The 16,273-nt window shown below is 38.0% G+C and overlaps 1 long non-coding RNA gene across 1 annotated transcript in view; it reads right to left on the bottom strand.

The window, feature by feature from the left end:
- Nucleotides 1-511: 511 nt before the first annotated feature.
- The window catches only part of LOC123846248 (uncharacterized), a 40,834-nt gene continuing 25,072 nt past the window's right edge, over nt 512-16,273 (bottom strand). The window contains exons 2-3 of the long non-coding RNA XR_006791235.2: nt 2,198-2,247; nt 512-627 (exon numbers count right to left, since the gene is read on the bottom strand). This is a non-coding gene — a long non-coding RNA (uncharacterized LOC123846248). The remainder of the gene's footprint in view (nt 628-2,197; nt 2,248-16,273) is intronic.

The raw sequence follows: 16,273 nt of genomic DNA, 5'->3' as shown, positions 1-16,273 counted from the left end.
CAACCATATTCTCAATATTTGTGGAATGAATAAATAAATCCAAATGTTCTTTGCAGTACTTCCGAATTTTGGGAAGCTAATTCTAGTACCAGTCTTTCTAAATAAAGCTCTATATCATCCTTACACCATAATATATAGCTAGGCAATGTCAGTTAATCATTTTTGTTATTATTTTATGCTCACTACACCTTTAATAAGTGTAGCAGTTTTAAACACATGGATGTAAAGTCTATGTCTCCTCCCCTTGATTTGGGTGAACTGGTGATTCACATGACTTCTCAGGCTATGTGATAAAAGAGCATGAAATTCCCACCTTGCTTGCTGGAACACTTGCTCATGGAATCCTGAATCATCAAGAAGAAGTCTTCTGCCACCCATGCTGTGAGGAAACCCAGGCCTACAGGCCATATGGTCACATGGAGGAGTTTCAGTTTTTAGCCCCAACTGAGTCCAGCCTTTGAATTATCCCAGATGAGTTGCCAGACATGTCAGAAACCTCTCCATGATTCTGTCCCCTGCCATTTAAGTCATTCCCAGTTATTTTGAGTGTCTTCAGCTGAAGCCACATATACCATGGAGCAGAGACAAGCCATATCCACTGTGCTCTGCCTCAGTGTCAAAAGATACCTGGATAAGAGGAGTGCCAAATTAATTCTTGAAGTCAATGTTCTGGTATTTAAAGTGGATAGACCAGATAAACAGCATCTTAAATTAAGATTTCTAACCAAGTTGATGATCATATGGATTTACCAGAAATAAAAACTCCACCACAATAGATCAACAATCCAAAGAAGAAATATTTCTTTTAATACTTTTTTGTCTATTATCCTACTGCAGGAAGTATAAAAGAAAAATTAAAAAACAGAAGACTCCAGAAGAGCTAGGTCTGCTTCTAAGATTTCTGATTTAAACAAATCATCCTGGAAAAACACCTCATCAAGTTGGCCAATGTGACTATGCTCTCCAGGCCAAAAGCACACTAAAGCTTGCATAATTTAGGCATAAGACCTCATTATAATGATAGAAACTCACTGTTTATTGACACCAAAAATTCCCAGAAAATTTCTTAATATATAAATGGATGAAGGGTCAGTATAAGGGAACCAATATTCAGGTATTCCTGCTATCTATCTGGCTTTTTCTTCTGTCTTCTATGGGACACTTCTTCCTATTCCAAGCCTCCAATTCTTACTCCAAGGACTATTATCAGCCTTCTGTTTTTCTCAATGTCATTCACATGAGTGGCTTAATCTACCTCTTACATGCTGATGGTCTTCACTTTTCTACACATCCAATTCAGATTTCTTTTTAAGTCAGATACATAATTCAATTCTGGGTCTATTCTCTGAGGGATAGAATCTCCTTTTCCCCAAGGGTGGCTTCCTGCATGGTTACTCGTCAGAGACTAGAGCTCAGGGTCTAGCCAACATCTGGCTCTGTGTGTGGACTTGCCTAGACCATAGGGAAGGTGAATGGAGTCTGAGGCTTATTTAAGGGCTTAATTCCTGACTTGACTGGGGATCTAGAAAGAGGGTAATTCTCCAATAAATTTTAGAGAATCAGCAGGAAAAAAATTATGTACAAAACTTCCTGGACATGTTTGTATTGACGATCTATAGGTACCTCAACATTTCCAAAAATTGAATTTGCTTTTAGACTGTAAGGTGTATGAGAACTTTGTCTAATTTGCTCAGCATTGTATATCTGACACTTGACAGAATGCCTGATCCAGGGTAGATTGTCAATATTGACTGAAAAACTTCATTCATTGAATGAATGAAGTATTCTCAAAACAGTTTCCTTCCCAATTTTCCCTGTTTTCAGAATGGGGTTTTCATCTTCTTCAATTTTCACAAGCAAAGAACCTGAGTATTCTAAATCATTCTCTTCTCCTTGTCCTATCAAACCCAACTGATGATCAATTCCATCAATTCCATTTTCTGAATATCTGCCCTTCCCATCTCCATGACCATTGCCACCCCCTTCATCTTCTGCATGGCTGTCAGAGGGGTAATTCTAAACATAAGTGCTACTATGTCACACTCCCACCCAACTCTGCCACTGAGCTACATGACCGTGGGCAAGTACTTTAACCATGTTGTGCCTTATGGTGGGATGTTGTGGGGCTTAAATGAATTAATAGGTGTAAACCATTTAGAACTGAGCCTGGGATATGGTAACAGTTAATAAATGTTACCTGGTATTTTTGTTATTATAACTCGGTATTCTTCAATGAACTTGCATTGCCTGTAGAAAAACAAAAACAAAACAACATAAAACAACCCATTTGGCAGGCTTGCAAAACCTTTCCTATCTGACACTGCCCACTGGTCTAGCCTCATTTCCCATTCTTCTCCTCATTCTGAATTCTGGTAATACCAAATCACTTTGCTTTCTCTATACCTTAATGCAATCTTTATAACTGCACACACTGTTGTCATCCCTTTGCAAACTCGTCTTACCATTAAAGTCTCAGCTTTAATGCTGTGTCCTCTCATGAACCTTGCTGGACAACTCTAGATATAAAGTCAAGCGCTTCCCAGAAAGTACCACTTAACTTTGTGCATATGACACTTATAGTTATTATCTTACTGTATTAGTAAATTTTAAGGAGTATTTCTCTATCTTCATTAAATTGTATACTTCTTTCAGGCAAAAACAGTTCTTTTGATCTTTTTTCCTTTTCTCTAGTACCAGGGTCTGGCATTTAGTATATGTTCAATAATTATTTGTTGAACAAATAAATAAGTTGCCAGGAATGACCTATAGTACTAATAAGGAATAATATTTTGAACAAAGGAAAAAACCTGCTACTATTATTCATGACTATTTGCTGAAACAAACTCCAGTTCTGCACATTTAGTGAGTTAAGTAAGTATATATGCACATCCTTTGAGGAATCCCATAGTTTGTGATGTATTTTACCTCCATATATTCCTTCTCTAACACCCTTCCTTTCTTTATGTAGATCCAAGTTTCTGGCCTACATCATTTTCCTTTTTTTCTGATGAATTTATTTTAATACTTCTTAAAAAGCAGGTCTCCTGGCAACAAATTCCCTCAATTTTTGTTTGTCTCAGAAAATCTTTATTTCTCTTTCACTTTTGAAGGATAATTTCACTGCATAAATAATTCTAGATTCATAGATCGTTTCTTTCAACACATTAAATATCCACTTTCACTCCACTTTCTTCTTGCTTGCATGACTTTTGAAGAGAAATTTGATGTAATTCCTACCCTTGCTCCTCTGTAAGGTGGGATTTTTTTCTCCCCTCTGGTTTCTTTCAAGATTTTCTCTTTGTCTATGATTTTCTAAGTTTGTATTATGTGCCCTTGTATAAGTTTTTGGTTTTTATCTTGCTTCATGTCCTCTGAGCTTTCAGTATCTAAGTCTGTTGTCTATCTTTAATTTTAGGAAATTCTCAGTCATTTTCACTTCAAATGTTTCTCTGTTCCTTTCTGTCTTTATTTTCCTTCTGGTATTCCCATTATCATATATTGTACCTTTTGCAGTTGTCCCATGGTTCATGGTATTGTACCTTTTGCAGTTACCCCATGGTTCTGTTGTATTTTTCATTCTTTCTCTTTGCATTTCAGTTTTAGAAGTTTCTATTGATATTTCTTCAATCTCGCTGACTCTTTCTTTGATTGTGTCCAGTCTATTGAAGAGCCCATCAAAGACATTCTTCATTCCTGGTACAGTGTTTTTTCCTTCTAGTATTTTCTTTTGATTCTTTCTTAGAATTCCCATTTCCCTGCCTATATCACCCACCTCTTCTTGCATGTTGTCCACCTTTTACATTAGAGCTCTTTACATAGTAACCATAGTTGTTTTGAATTTTCAGTCTAATAATTCCAACATCCTTGCAAAATTAGACTGACTGTGATGCTCTGTCTCTTCAAACTGTGTTTTTTGTCTTTCAGTATTCCTCATTTTTTTTTTTTTTCAGTTGAAAGCTAGACATGATGTACTGGGTAAAAGGAACTGAGGTAAATAGGACTTTTGTGTGAGGTTTTACATTTACCTTATTAGGAGTTGGGTTGTGTTTAATGTTTGCTGTATCTGTAGTTGTCAGACACTAAAATTTCCTCTGGTGTCCTTGTGTTCATCTCCCCTGCTGACTTTGGGTTTTCCTTAAAGATTTCTCTTAAATAAGGTCTGAGGAATGCTTTCTTTCAGTTACATTCTCCAGTTATTATAGATGAACCTACTGGTGTGGTAGTAAGTTTGGGGAAAAGAGAAGGGTCTTGTAGTCCTGTGATTAGGTCTCAGTCTTTTAGTGAGCCAGTGCCCTTGGGCTGTCACCTTCATACATGTTTCTCAGTCAAACCCTCCTTCCACTTAGGTGAGTCAGTAAATACGAGTGGACTGGGATTAGGTATTTCCCTTCTCCCAGATCATTTAGGTTCTCATAAAACCCTAGTCAGTTAGGTTCTGGTAAAATGGTTTATTTTGAGGGCAAGCCTTGTTAAAAATTACAGAATACTCTAAGTGAATTTCAGAATGGTCAATTTTCCTCTCCCCCTCCTGAAAACAAAAGGAAATTTTTACTGAATCTTCACTGTGAGAACCTTATGGGGCTCCTGGAGGTAAAAGTCACAGAAGTATGGGGGATTCCCTAAGATCAGGCCCCTTGGAGTTTTTAATGCTCAAACTTGTCCTCAAACACTGAGCCTTCAGCAATTTGTCAATTACAACTTAAATTTTCTTACTCTGCTACTTGTTCTCACAGAGGTTTTATGCTCCTGGGCTTCTGCTCTGGTAAGCTGTGGTTCTCTGTATATACCTGTTTCTCCAATTTGACGGACAGTGGTTTGCCTTGTGATGTCAGTTTTCTGATGGAACTAAAAAGAGTTGTTTTGTTGTTGTTGTTGTTCAGCTTTCTTCTTGTTATGAGGATGGGAATCATGATTTCTAAGCTCCTCACATGTTGGACCAGAAACTGGAAGTCTTATTTGTGATACATAAAACTATAAATAAAAGCTTGCTACAGTTGGCTAATTATTTGTCCCCTAAGATAAAAGTGATTACTTATTTGTCCATCTGTGGCTAGATGATATTGTTTCTGAGAGGTGAATAAATAATAGTCCAATGTTATCTGTAATTACGTGCTTCATTTCAGTTTTGCCATGTCAGATGAGCATTGTCTTTTATTTTTATTTTTTTAAAGATTTTATTTATTTATTTGACACACACAGAGAGAGAGAGCACAAGCAGGGGGAGCAGGAGAAGGAGAAGCAGACTGAGCCACCCAGGTGCCCTGAGCATTGTCTTTTAGCATCAGTGCTTATATTCACTCTGATGTCATAACAGAGATTATAAAGTCAGTAGCTTCTTAATAATCTAAAAATGGTTTTCATTCTGGTGAGTCAAATGCCATGGGATGACTTTTTCTGGTAGATAATGAAGCAGCTAAGGAATGTGTGGCTTTTATGGGAAAAAGTATGGAAAAAATGAGTGGTCCTTATAAGGCTGGCATTCTTTGCTTAAAAAAATTTTTTTGAATAGGCACAGGGTGACTACAGGGTGACTACAAAGCAGACTGAGACATGCAAGTCTCTGTAAAACAACTGTAATTTCCAATTTACTTCTCTTTTTACTGGAAAACCTGATGCTTTAATAGAATGGAAAGTATTCCATCGGTCCCTCCTTTGCTGATGCTATGACCAGGATGTCAGTGATATACAAGCTACACATGGATTCTAGAAAGCAGGTTCTGAGTGAAGCATTGGGGAATTTTGGAGGCACCAGATTCTAAACTGAAGGGGCTTAGGTCATGCTATTCATAGAAGATGAAAATAGCTATTGGTAGGTTTTAATTAGGTCAGATTTCATTGGTTCTTACCCCAGCAAGACAATAAAGAACTTGTTGGCTAACTCTGGGTGTGGTCTCCTTGCATGATGTTAGCTTTGGTATTAGTCTTGGTTGTCACTCAATGTGTATGACAATGTAACTGGATCAAAAAACCTGTGCCTTAATTGTGTACCTGGAATAATATTTTGTACATTAACTAATTTTTTCTCTTTCCATTTTCCACAATTCCTTCTCCACACTCAGTGTTGCTAGTCCTGTTCTCATTACTTCAGGGGAGATGACACAGGGCAGAGAAGGAACGAAAAATAGACCAAAAAGCATTTTGCCTGTTGTTTTCTAAAACTCTACACTTTAGGGGAATTGATTGGTTGTGGAGTTTGCTAAGGAGGAAGAAAGAAGGAAATTCAATGGCATGGAACATCATGGAACAATAGAATATGATTTCCACCAAATTGAAAATCATTCTCTCCCACCCACTCCACCCCCTGCAAGCTAGGGGATGGAAAGAGAAGATAGAGATTTGTGAGCCCACAGAGAAGAAGGGACCTACATCCTGCTTCCCAGGAGCAGCACAGGGAATGTGCTGATATCTCCAAGAGGAAATGGCTGAGTGGAAGAACAGGCCATGGAAAATGAAAGCACAACCAGTCTCACCAAGAAAAGGTATGCCCCAAATATGTATGGAAGCAGTAGGAATCTATTGATACTTTCTGAAAAGGTCATGCAGACATTTTCAATGGCTATCAGTGAGGCAGAAAGACTTAAGACCAGATGCCCCTGCACCCAAAATCTTCACTCTATAAAATTTAAGAACTAATATAACCCAGGATGGAGAAGTCCAGGAAGGACTGATGCTTATGTTTTCTGCCTCATGGATTACAAGTTTAAAACATGACTTAAACTGATTTATGATGGGGGAGAAGAAAGTTGCAACATTTCTTTCTGACCTGAATTTGTAGACATATTCATACTTTTATTAGGTCCTTATGCTCTTCTTTAAAATAAAAGGTTCAGGGATGCCTGGGTGGCTCAGCCAATTAAACATCTGCCTTCAGCTCAGGTCATGATCCCAGGGTCCTGGGATTGAGTCTCATATTGGGCTCCTTGCTTAGCGGGGAGCCTGCTTCTCTGTCTGCCTGCTGCTCCCCCTGCTTGTCCTCTATCTCTCTCTGACAAATAAATAAATAAAATCTTAAAAAAAAAATAAAACAAAATGTACACATCTAGCACGTAGCAAATGATTTCAGAAAACTGTTTCTCTAACTTTCTTTTAATAGGATTCACCATTTTCAGAAAAGTAATAAATATGAAACACAGCAACCTTCAGTCAAATAGACCTTATTGTTGCAAAATCCCCTTTGGATTAAACCCAACCTAAATGAACTCGGTATGAAACTATAGGAACTTGAAAGGAACAAAAGAACAAAACAACCAAATTATAACAAATAAGGAACTCAGAAGGATCGAACATGCTAATACTGAACAGCCGTATTATGCTATTATGAATAGCACCACAATTTGGCCTTGTTTATATCAGTACTATTGCATTTCCTCCTCCTGTCCAGAGTCTCTCTCTGCCCCTTCAAATGCTCTTGACATAAACATTACAGCTGCTATGTGTATCACATAAAAAGTTGTCATAATCTTTGATAATTTCAGCTTAGGAATTATTCCAAATTTTTGATCATTCTGAACCCCTTGAACGCCCTCACAAATTGGTTATCTTAAATCTCAAATCTCCCCTTGCCTTTGGATCTTGGATTTCTCATCTGTTGGTGACCCAACCTCAAACCGTCTGGACTATTATGGGTTGAATTGTGTCTCTGTGTTGCCCCCTTCCAAAGATATGCTGGAGTCCTATTTCCCGGTATTTCAGACTATGACCTTATTTGGAGAGAGAGTCTTCAGAGAGGTAATCAAGTCAAAATGACTGGTGTTGAATATGACTAGTTTTCCTATAAAAAGGAGAAATTGGGACACAGAGACAGAAGCATACAGCAGGAAGATGCTAAGAGACACAGGGAGAAGATGATCACCTAAAAGCCAAGGAAAAGCCTGGAACAGATCCCTCCTTCACAGCCCTCAGAAGGAATCAATTCTGCTGACACCTTCATTTCAGACTTTAGCCTCCAGAAATCATGAGATGACAAATTTCTGCTGTTGAAGTCACCCAGTTTGTAGCATTTTATTGTGGCAGCACTAGCAAAATAATACACTGGTTCTTATCAGACATCACCTTAGGATGCTGCTTCTGACAACATTTTTGGGGGGCTCTAGGCATGGAAAACAAATACAGGATGTCTCCCCACCCCATGAAACACAGCAGCAAAGCAACATTCTTTACACTCCCACTTATCAGGAGGGTAAACTGAATAGCCACATATTGGGCTTCAAAAGCATTTTGCTTTATGCCTACTTACTAGTAGTAGTCTCTTTCAAAACACATAATGCACTATTGTATCTATTAACAACTGTTGTTAAAGATATTGTTCACCCATCACCCATATTGTCTACATAAAATCCCATGTGAGAAACTTCTTCTGAAGTTCAGTTTCACAATTGGGCAATATCTATAAAATTAAAAATGTAATAAGTCCATAAGCAAGGAATTCCACATGACCCTTAAGGTAAATACAAGTTTGGAGTGTTTGAAGATCAGGGAAAAAAGCCAGTCTTAGTCTTAGGTGTGTCAATATGGATCCTTCTGAAACAGTCTGTTCTTCCCCTTAGTGAATAATCAAGAGCAGAATGGAGTGGAGTGAGAAATATCCCTAAAACATCAAATATTTTCTGTTTGACCCTTTTAGCTCTGTGGAATTTAGAACATTTAGGATGAAACTTTCAATTCAGACCTCACCCATACCATGTAGCTGTGACCCTTCACTTTGTGGATCTTCAAATATGAGAGGAAGGATGATGTTGCTGATAGGAATCAAATGTATAGGGCCCAGACACCCATCAGGTGTGTGTTTTAAAGTAATTTTACAGTGTAGCTATGACAGCACTCAACCCATACATATGACAGTAATCATAGGCTTCTTATGAATTATTAATATGAAAACTCAGAAGCCTTATTAAACACCCAGAAGAAACAAATAGTGTGCACCTGCTTCTGTAATCCTTATGTAAGTGAAGGAAGAGCTGTGATTTAGACTGTTTTGTGGTTTCTTTGGCCTCTGTCTGCCCCAAAGAAAACAAATACACACACAGCTGTTATAGCACTTGCTTTCTGCTCCAGAAAAGGGTAAGTATGGAATAGAAATATTGAGTGCCTGCAGACATTGCCTAATAACTAAAAAGTGACAAACACAGCAGGTCTCTCCTAGTTCTCAGTAAGGAGGCAGTAATTCATTATAAAAGCATCTCTGCACCTGCAGTGATGGCTTTTTCATGTTCATTTGTGCAGCAGAAGCTGTCTGTGCATAACTGTGTGGGTTTGAAGCTAAGGAAGTAACATCACTACTGTGGGCCTGGAAATAGCACAATGATCCCAAAACCAAAAGAGGAAGGTGTCCCAAGAGTGTCTACAGTTCAGAGGTTAGCAAAGATTAAATCAGTTCTGCTTTAAAAAAATTAAATATAAGCCAAAGATTTGGGAATTCCAAACTATGCCCAATTTAAATCCTTTCAAAGGGCCATACAGCTGCAACATAGTATGGTACTTGGCTGAGGTTGGTGATGTCAGTGAATTAAGCTTTATTTCAACTATTATTTCTTGTTGTTGTTTTGGTGGTATTGGTTAAAGACCATGGATGTTATTTTAACAAATCCCATTGATTATGGAGAGATGAAATGTCCTTCAAAGATTCATTTGGAAAGCTCTTGCTTTTTCCCCCCTACTATAAACTAAATAATCTTGCAGTAGATTTTAATAAGAATCATTTGACATAAAATGAAAGGGTGAATCACAAGTTCTATGAAGCATTTCAGGGAAACTCATTTATGCATTCATCTAATCAGCTCCAGTCAATCTCTAAGTGCCAACTATATGTTGAGCTAAACACTGGGAAAATAGAAATGAGTAAAAGCCAATCCCTGCCCAGTTGGAATGTACATTCTAGTAGGGGCAATTGACATGTAAGCTAGTAAAAGCAATCAGAATGACAGATTCTGATAAGAGGGTGAACTATGATTCAGCAGGGCACAAAGATATGTGTAGTCAACTCTACCAGGATTTCTAAAAGAAGTAAAGCTTGAACTGAGTCATGAAATATGACCATATATTCACCAGAGTTTCCAGAGAAGGATATGAATGCTCCAGAGAGAGGAAACCGAACATGTGAAGGTACAGGCTGAAATAGCTTGATACATTTGGAAAGCTGAAGCTAGCACCATTTGCAATACGGTTCATTCATATATTCATTTATTAAACAAGCTCCTTAGAATAGTGAACAGGATACGTTCAGTCCATGCCTGCCCAAAGACTACTTTATAGTGATGGAGACAGATTTTCAAAGTACTATGTAAATAAATACATAAAATAATTACTAATTATAAGTGCTTATGAAGAAAAAATGTGAGGGCTAAGATGGAGAATAGAGAAAAGGATATGAGGAATAGAAATTTTCTTAACGTCCAGGAAGAAGTCTTGTGAGAAATGACTTTGAAACTGACACCTGAAGAATGGGTAAAAGCTAATCTTAGGCAAAGTAGGTGATACGACCATTATAGACAAGTAAATGGCATAGGTTCTGATATGTGAAGCAGAAGGTAATAAAGGCATAAAGGTAATGTAGGCAATGAAGAACCACTGGATAATGTTAAAAGAGGCAGATATGATTATATTTGCAATTTAGGAAATCCACTTTCTTGGCAGAGAAGAGAGGTATTGGCCACAAAATAAACAGGAAATTGCTGCAGTAGTGGAGAAAGAATGGAGGCAAGTGATATCAAGGAAAGAGAGGAAAACTGACATTATGATATTGCTTAGTTTCCTATAGCTATAGAATGGTTTCTTTTTATTTGCTTTATTTGACTTTTATTTATAGTTTATAATACAAGAAATGTATGTAATTTTGGAATACATAAACAACAACCAAACAAAAAATAAGACAATTAAAATCACTAAAAGATCCCAACACTTAAATATGACTACTCAATATTTTGTGTGCTTTCTTCTTATCTCATTTTTATGCAAACAAATATATCATTTATAAATATTTTTGCCTAATTTTTAAAAAAATTCCTTTATTGTGGAGAGAAGCTTGGGAAAATGGCAGAGTAGGAGGACCCTAAGCTCACTTCCTCCCATGGTGCCAATTAGATACCATTCACATCTGAGTAAATAAACCAGAGAGTGAACTGAAGACTGGCAGAACAATTGCCACAACTAAATGTAGAGAAGAAGCTGCATCAGAGTTTAGGAAGGGCAGAAATAGTGGTTGAGAGCTGCCCACAGGAAGGAAAGACCTGCAGGTATGGAGAGGGGAAAGCACCAGGGAGCCCACATGCAGAAAATGAATCCCCATAACATCTGGCCTTGAAAAACCAAAGGGGCTAAACTTTGTGAGTTTGTATATCCAGTGGGACTTGGAGCCTGGAGTTTCATAAGTCAGATGACATAGCCCTGGACGAGACAGGAAGGTGATAACCAGGTCCTGCCCATAAAGAGACAACAGCCTAAGGAGAAGCAACATGGAAGCCACAGTTTGTACAACGTGAGAGACATCTGTTTACACTGATTTTGGAGCGAGTTGGGGAACTTCTCCAGGAACAAAGGAGCTGGAAGGTGCCATTTTCCTCCCCTACCCCTCAGCATAAACACAGAGCCATCTGTGGGAGGTAGCACTGCACAGACGCTAGCTAGTAACCTGCAAGCAGTGCACCCGACCCATGAGTTCTCCTGAGGACTTGCCCACTCCAAGCCTGCTGGCCTTGGCCTTGAACTCAACACAAATTTGTTAACACTGTATATGCCCCGCCAAGCTGCTGCCTCCATGTCACACTCCTGGTGGCCACCTTGCTTTAGGGAATATGACATAGGACTAGTGGCTCAGCACTAATTTTGATAGTGTGCTGCATGCATCTGGCTCAGCCACTGGGTGTACAGACACTGTACACATCCCCGCCACCAGTGGCCCTGACTGCCAACATTGCCATTGCACACTGCACCTGTGGCAGAACCATATGGTCCTCTCAATTGATGCAGAAAAAGCGTTTGACAAAATACAGCATCCTTTCCTGATTAGAACTCTTCAGAGTATAGGGATAGAGGGAACATTCCCCAAGTTCATAAAATCCATCTATGAAAAACCCACAGTGAATATCATCCTCAGTGGGGAAAAGCTGAGAGCCTTTCCCTTAAGACCAGGAACACGTCAAGATGCCCATTCTCACCACTACTGTTCAATGTAGTACTAGAAGTCCTAGCAACAGCAATCAGACAACAAAATAAATAAAAGGTATTCAAATTGGCAAAGAAGAAGTCAAACTCTCTGTTTTTGCAGACGACATGATACTCTATGTGGAAAATCCAAAAGACTCCAACTTCCAACTTCCAATCCCCAAATTGCTAGAACTCATCCAGCAATTCAGTAATGTGGCAGGATACAAAATCAATGCACAGAAATCAGTTGCTTTCTTATACACTAACAATGCAAATGTAGAAAGAGAAATTAGAGAAACAATTCCATTTATAATAGCACCAAAAACCATAAGATACCTTGGAATAAACCTAACCAAAGAGGTAAAGGATCTATACTCTAGGAACTACAGAACACTCATGAAAGAAATTGAAGAAGACACAAAAAGATGGAAAAACATTCCATGCTTATGGATCAGAAGAATAAACATTGTTAAAATGTCTATGCTACCCAGAGCAATCTATACCTTCAGTGCCATCCCGATCAAAATTCCAATGACATTTTTCAAAGTGCTGGAACAAACAATCCTAAAATTTGTATAGAATCAGAAAAGACCCCGAATCACCAAGGAAATGTTGAAAAAGAAAAACAAAGCTGGGGGCTTCACGTTGCCTGATTTCAAGCTATATTACAAAGCAGTGATCACGAAGACAGCATGGTACTGGCACAAAAACAGACATATAGACCAATGGAACAGAATAAAGAGCCCAGATATGGACCCTCAACTCTATGGTCAAATAATCTTTAACAAAGCAGGAAAAAATATGCAATAGAAAAAAGACAATCTCTTCAATAAATGGTGCTGGGAAAATTGGACAGCTATATACAGTAGAATGAAACTCGACCATTCTCTAATACTATACACAAAGATAAATTCAAAATGGATGAAAGACCTAAATGTGAGACAGGAATCCATCCAAATCCTAGAGGAGAACATAGGCAGTAACCTCTTTGACATCGTCCACAGCAACTTCTTTCAAGATACATCTCCAAAGGCAAGGGAAACAAAAGCAAAAATGAACTTTTGGGACTTCATCAAGATAAAAAGCTTCTGCACAGCAAAGGAAACAGTCAACAAAACAAAGAGGCAACCCACAGAATGAGAGAAGATATTTGCAAATGACATTGCAGACAAAGGGCTAATATCCAAGATCTATAAAGAACTTCTCAAACTCAACACCCAAAAAACAAATAATCAGGTCAAAAACTGGGCAGACGACATGATTAGACACTTCTCAAAAGAAGACACACAAATGGCTAACAGACACATGAAAAAATGTTCATCATCTTTAGCCATCAGGGAAATTCAAATAAAAACCACATTGAGATACCACCTTATACCAGTGAGAATGGCAAAAATTGACAAGGCAAGAAACAACAAATGTTGGAGAGGTTGTGGAGAAAGGGCAACCCTCTTACACTGTTGGTGGGAATGCAAGTTGGTACAGCCACTTTGGAAAACAGTGTGGAGGTGCCTCAAAAAATTAAAAATTGAGCTACCCTCTGACCCAACAATTACACCACTGGATATTTACCCCAAAGACACAGATGTAGAGAAAAGAAGGGCCATATGCAGCCCAATATTCATAGCAGCAACGTCCACAATAGCCAAACTGTGGGAAGAGCTGAGATGCCCTTCAACAGATGAATGGATAAAGAAGATGTGGTCCATATATACAATGGAATATTACTCAGCCATCAGAAAGGATGAATACCCAACTTTTGCATCAACATGGATGGGACTGGAGGAGATTATGCTAAGTGAAATAAGTCAAGCAGAGAAAGCCAATTATCATATGGTTTCACTTATTTGTGGAACATAAAGAATAGCATGGAGGACATTAGGAGAAGGAAGGGAAAAATGAAGGGGGGTGAAACCAGAGGGGGAGATGAACCATGAGAGAGTATGGACTCTGAGAAACAAACTGAGGGTTTTGGGGTGGAGGGAGGGATGGTTTAGCCCAGTGATGGGTACTAAGGAGGGCATGTACTGCATGGAGCACTGGGTGTTATATGAAAACAATGAATCATGGAACACTACATCAAAAACTAATGATGTACTGCATGGTGACTAACATAACATAATTAAATTAAATTAATTAAATTAAAAAAAAAAGAATTCCTGAGCACTAAACCAATCCTACAAGAAATGTTAAGGGGTACTCTATGAGTGAAAACCAAAAAGCATAAGTAAGAGTAAGAAAAATAGGAAACACAAAAGTAACAACAGGGGTACCTGAGTGGCTCAGTTGGTTAAGCGTCTGCCTTTGGGTCAGGTCATGATCCCAGGGTCTTGGGATCAAACCCTGAGTTGTTCTCTCTGCTCAGCGGGGAGTCTGCTTTTCCCTCTCCCCCAGGTCCTTCTCCCACCTGTGCTCTCTCTCTCTCTCTCTCAGTCTCTCAAATAAATGAAAAATAAAAACTTTGAAAAAAAATAACAACAAAATAAATATGTCTGGAAAAATAAGTCAAGAGAAGCACAAAATGAAAGGATTAAAATATGATACCAAATATTTGAAATGTGAGCATAGAGGAGTAAAGAATGAGTTCAAAATTAAGCAGCCATCAGCTTACTATAGACTGCTACATGCAGTTATATGCATCATATGCATTATGATGTTATATATAAACTGAATGGTAGCCACAGATCAAAAAACAGTAATAGATATGCACAAAATAAAGAGTAAGGAATCCAAGTATATCACTAAAGAAAACCAGCAAACCATGAAAGAGAGAAAGAGATGAAAGGACCAGAGAAAAACTGATCCAAAACAAGTAACAAAATGGCAATTATACATATCTATCAATAATTACTTTCAATGTAAATGGACTAAATGCTCCAATCAGAAGACATAGAGTGACAGTGGATTAAAAAACAAGACTCAGGGGCGCCTGGGTGGCTCAGTCGTTAAGCGTCTGCCTTCGCTCAGGTCATTATCCCAGGGTCCTGGGATCGAGCCCCGCGTCGGGCTCCCTGCTCTGCGGGAAGCCTGCTTCTCTCTCTCCCACTCCCCCTGCTTGTGTTCCCTCTCTCGCTATATATCTCTGTCAAATAAATAAATAAAATCTTTAAAAAAAAGAAAACATTATAAAAAATAAAAATAAAAAAAATAAAAAACAAGACTCATGTATTTGATGCCTACAAGATTCATTTCAGACCTAAAGACACCTGCAGATTGAAAATAAGGGGATGAAGAAACATTTATCATGCAAATGGATGTTAAAAGAAAGCTGGAGTAGCAATACTTAACATTGAACAAAACAGACTTTAAAACAAAGGCCAAAAAAAAAAAGACAAAGAAGGACACTACCTAATAATAAAGGGGACAATAAGAAGATATAATAATTGTAAATATATATGCACCCAACATGGGAGCACCCAAATACATAAAACAGTTACTGACAAACATAAAGGAACTAATCAATAATAATTCAGTAATAGTAGAGGACATTAACACCCCACTTACATCAATGGGCTGATCATCCACACAGAAAATCAACAAGGATACAGTGGCTTTGAATGACATGCTGGGCCATATGGATTTAACAGATATAGTCAGAACATCCCATCCTAAAACAGAAGAATACACATTATTTTCAGGTGCACATGGAACATTCTCTAGAATAGATCACATACTAGGCCACAAAACAAGTCTTAACAAATTCAAAAAGATCAAAGTCATACCATGCATCCTTTCTGACCACAACACTATAAAATTAGAAATCACCCAAAAGAAAAAAATCTGGAAAGGCCACAAATATATGGAGGTTAAATAACGTGCTACTAAACAATGAATGGGTGAACCAGGAAATCAAAGAAAAAATAAAAAGTACATGGAAACAAACGAAAATGAAAACATAATGGTCCAAAACTTTTCAGACACAGCAAAAGCAGTTCTAAGAGGGAAGTTTATAGTAATACAGGCTTAACTCAGGAAGCAAGAAAAATCTCAAATAAACAACTAACCTTACACATACAAGAGCTAAAAAAAGAACAACAAAAAAAAACCTAAACCAGCAGAAGGAAGGAAATAAAGATTAGAGCAGAAATAAATAATATAGAAACTAAAAAAAAAACAAAAAACAATAAAGCAG

This window comes from Mirounga angustirostris, unplaced genomic scaffold (genome assembly GCF_029215605.1).
Source record: "Mirounga angustirostris isolate CCGP_5_RB_7025 unplaced genomic scaffold, mMirAng1.0.hap1 SCAF_6, whole genome shotgun sequence".
NCBI lineage: Eukaryota > Metazoa > Chordata > Mammalia > Carnivora > Phocidae > Mirounga > Mirounga angustirostris.
This window is presented reverse-complemented; position numbering and strand designations above follow the sequence as displayed.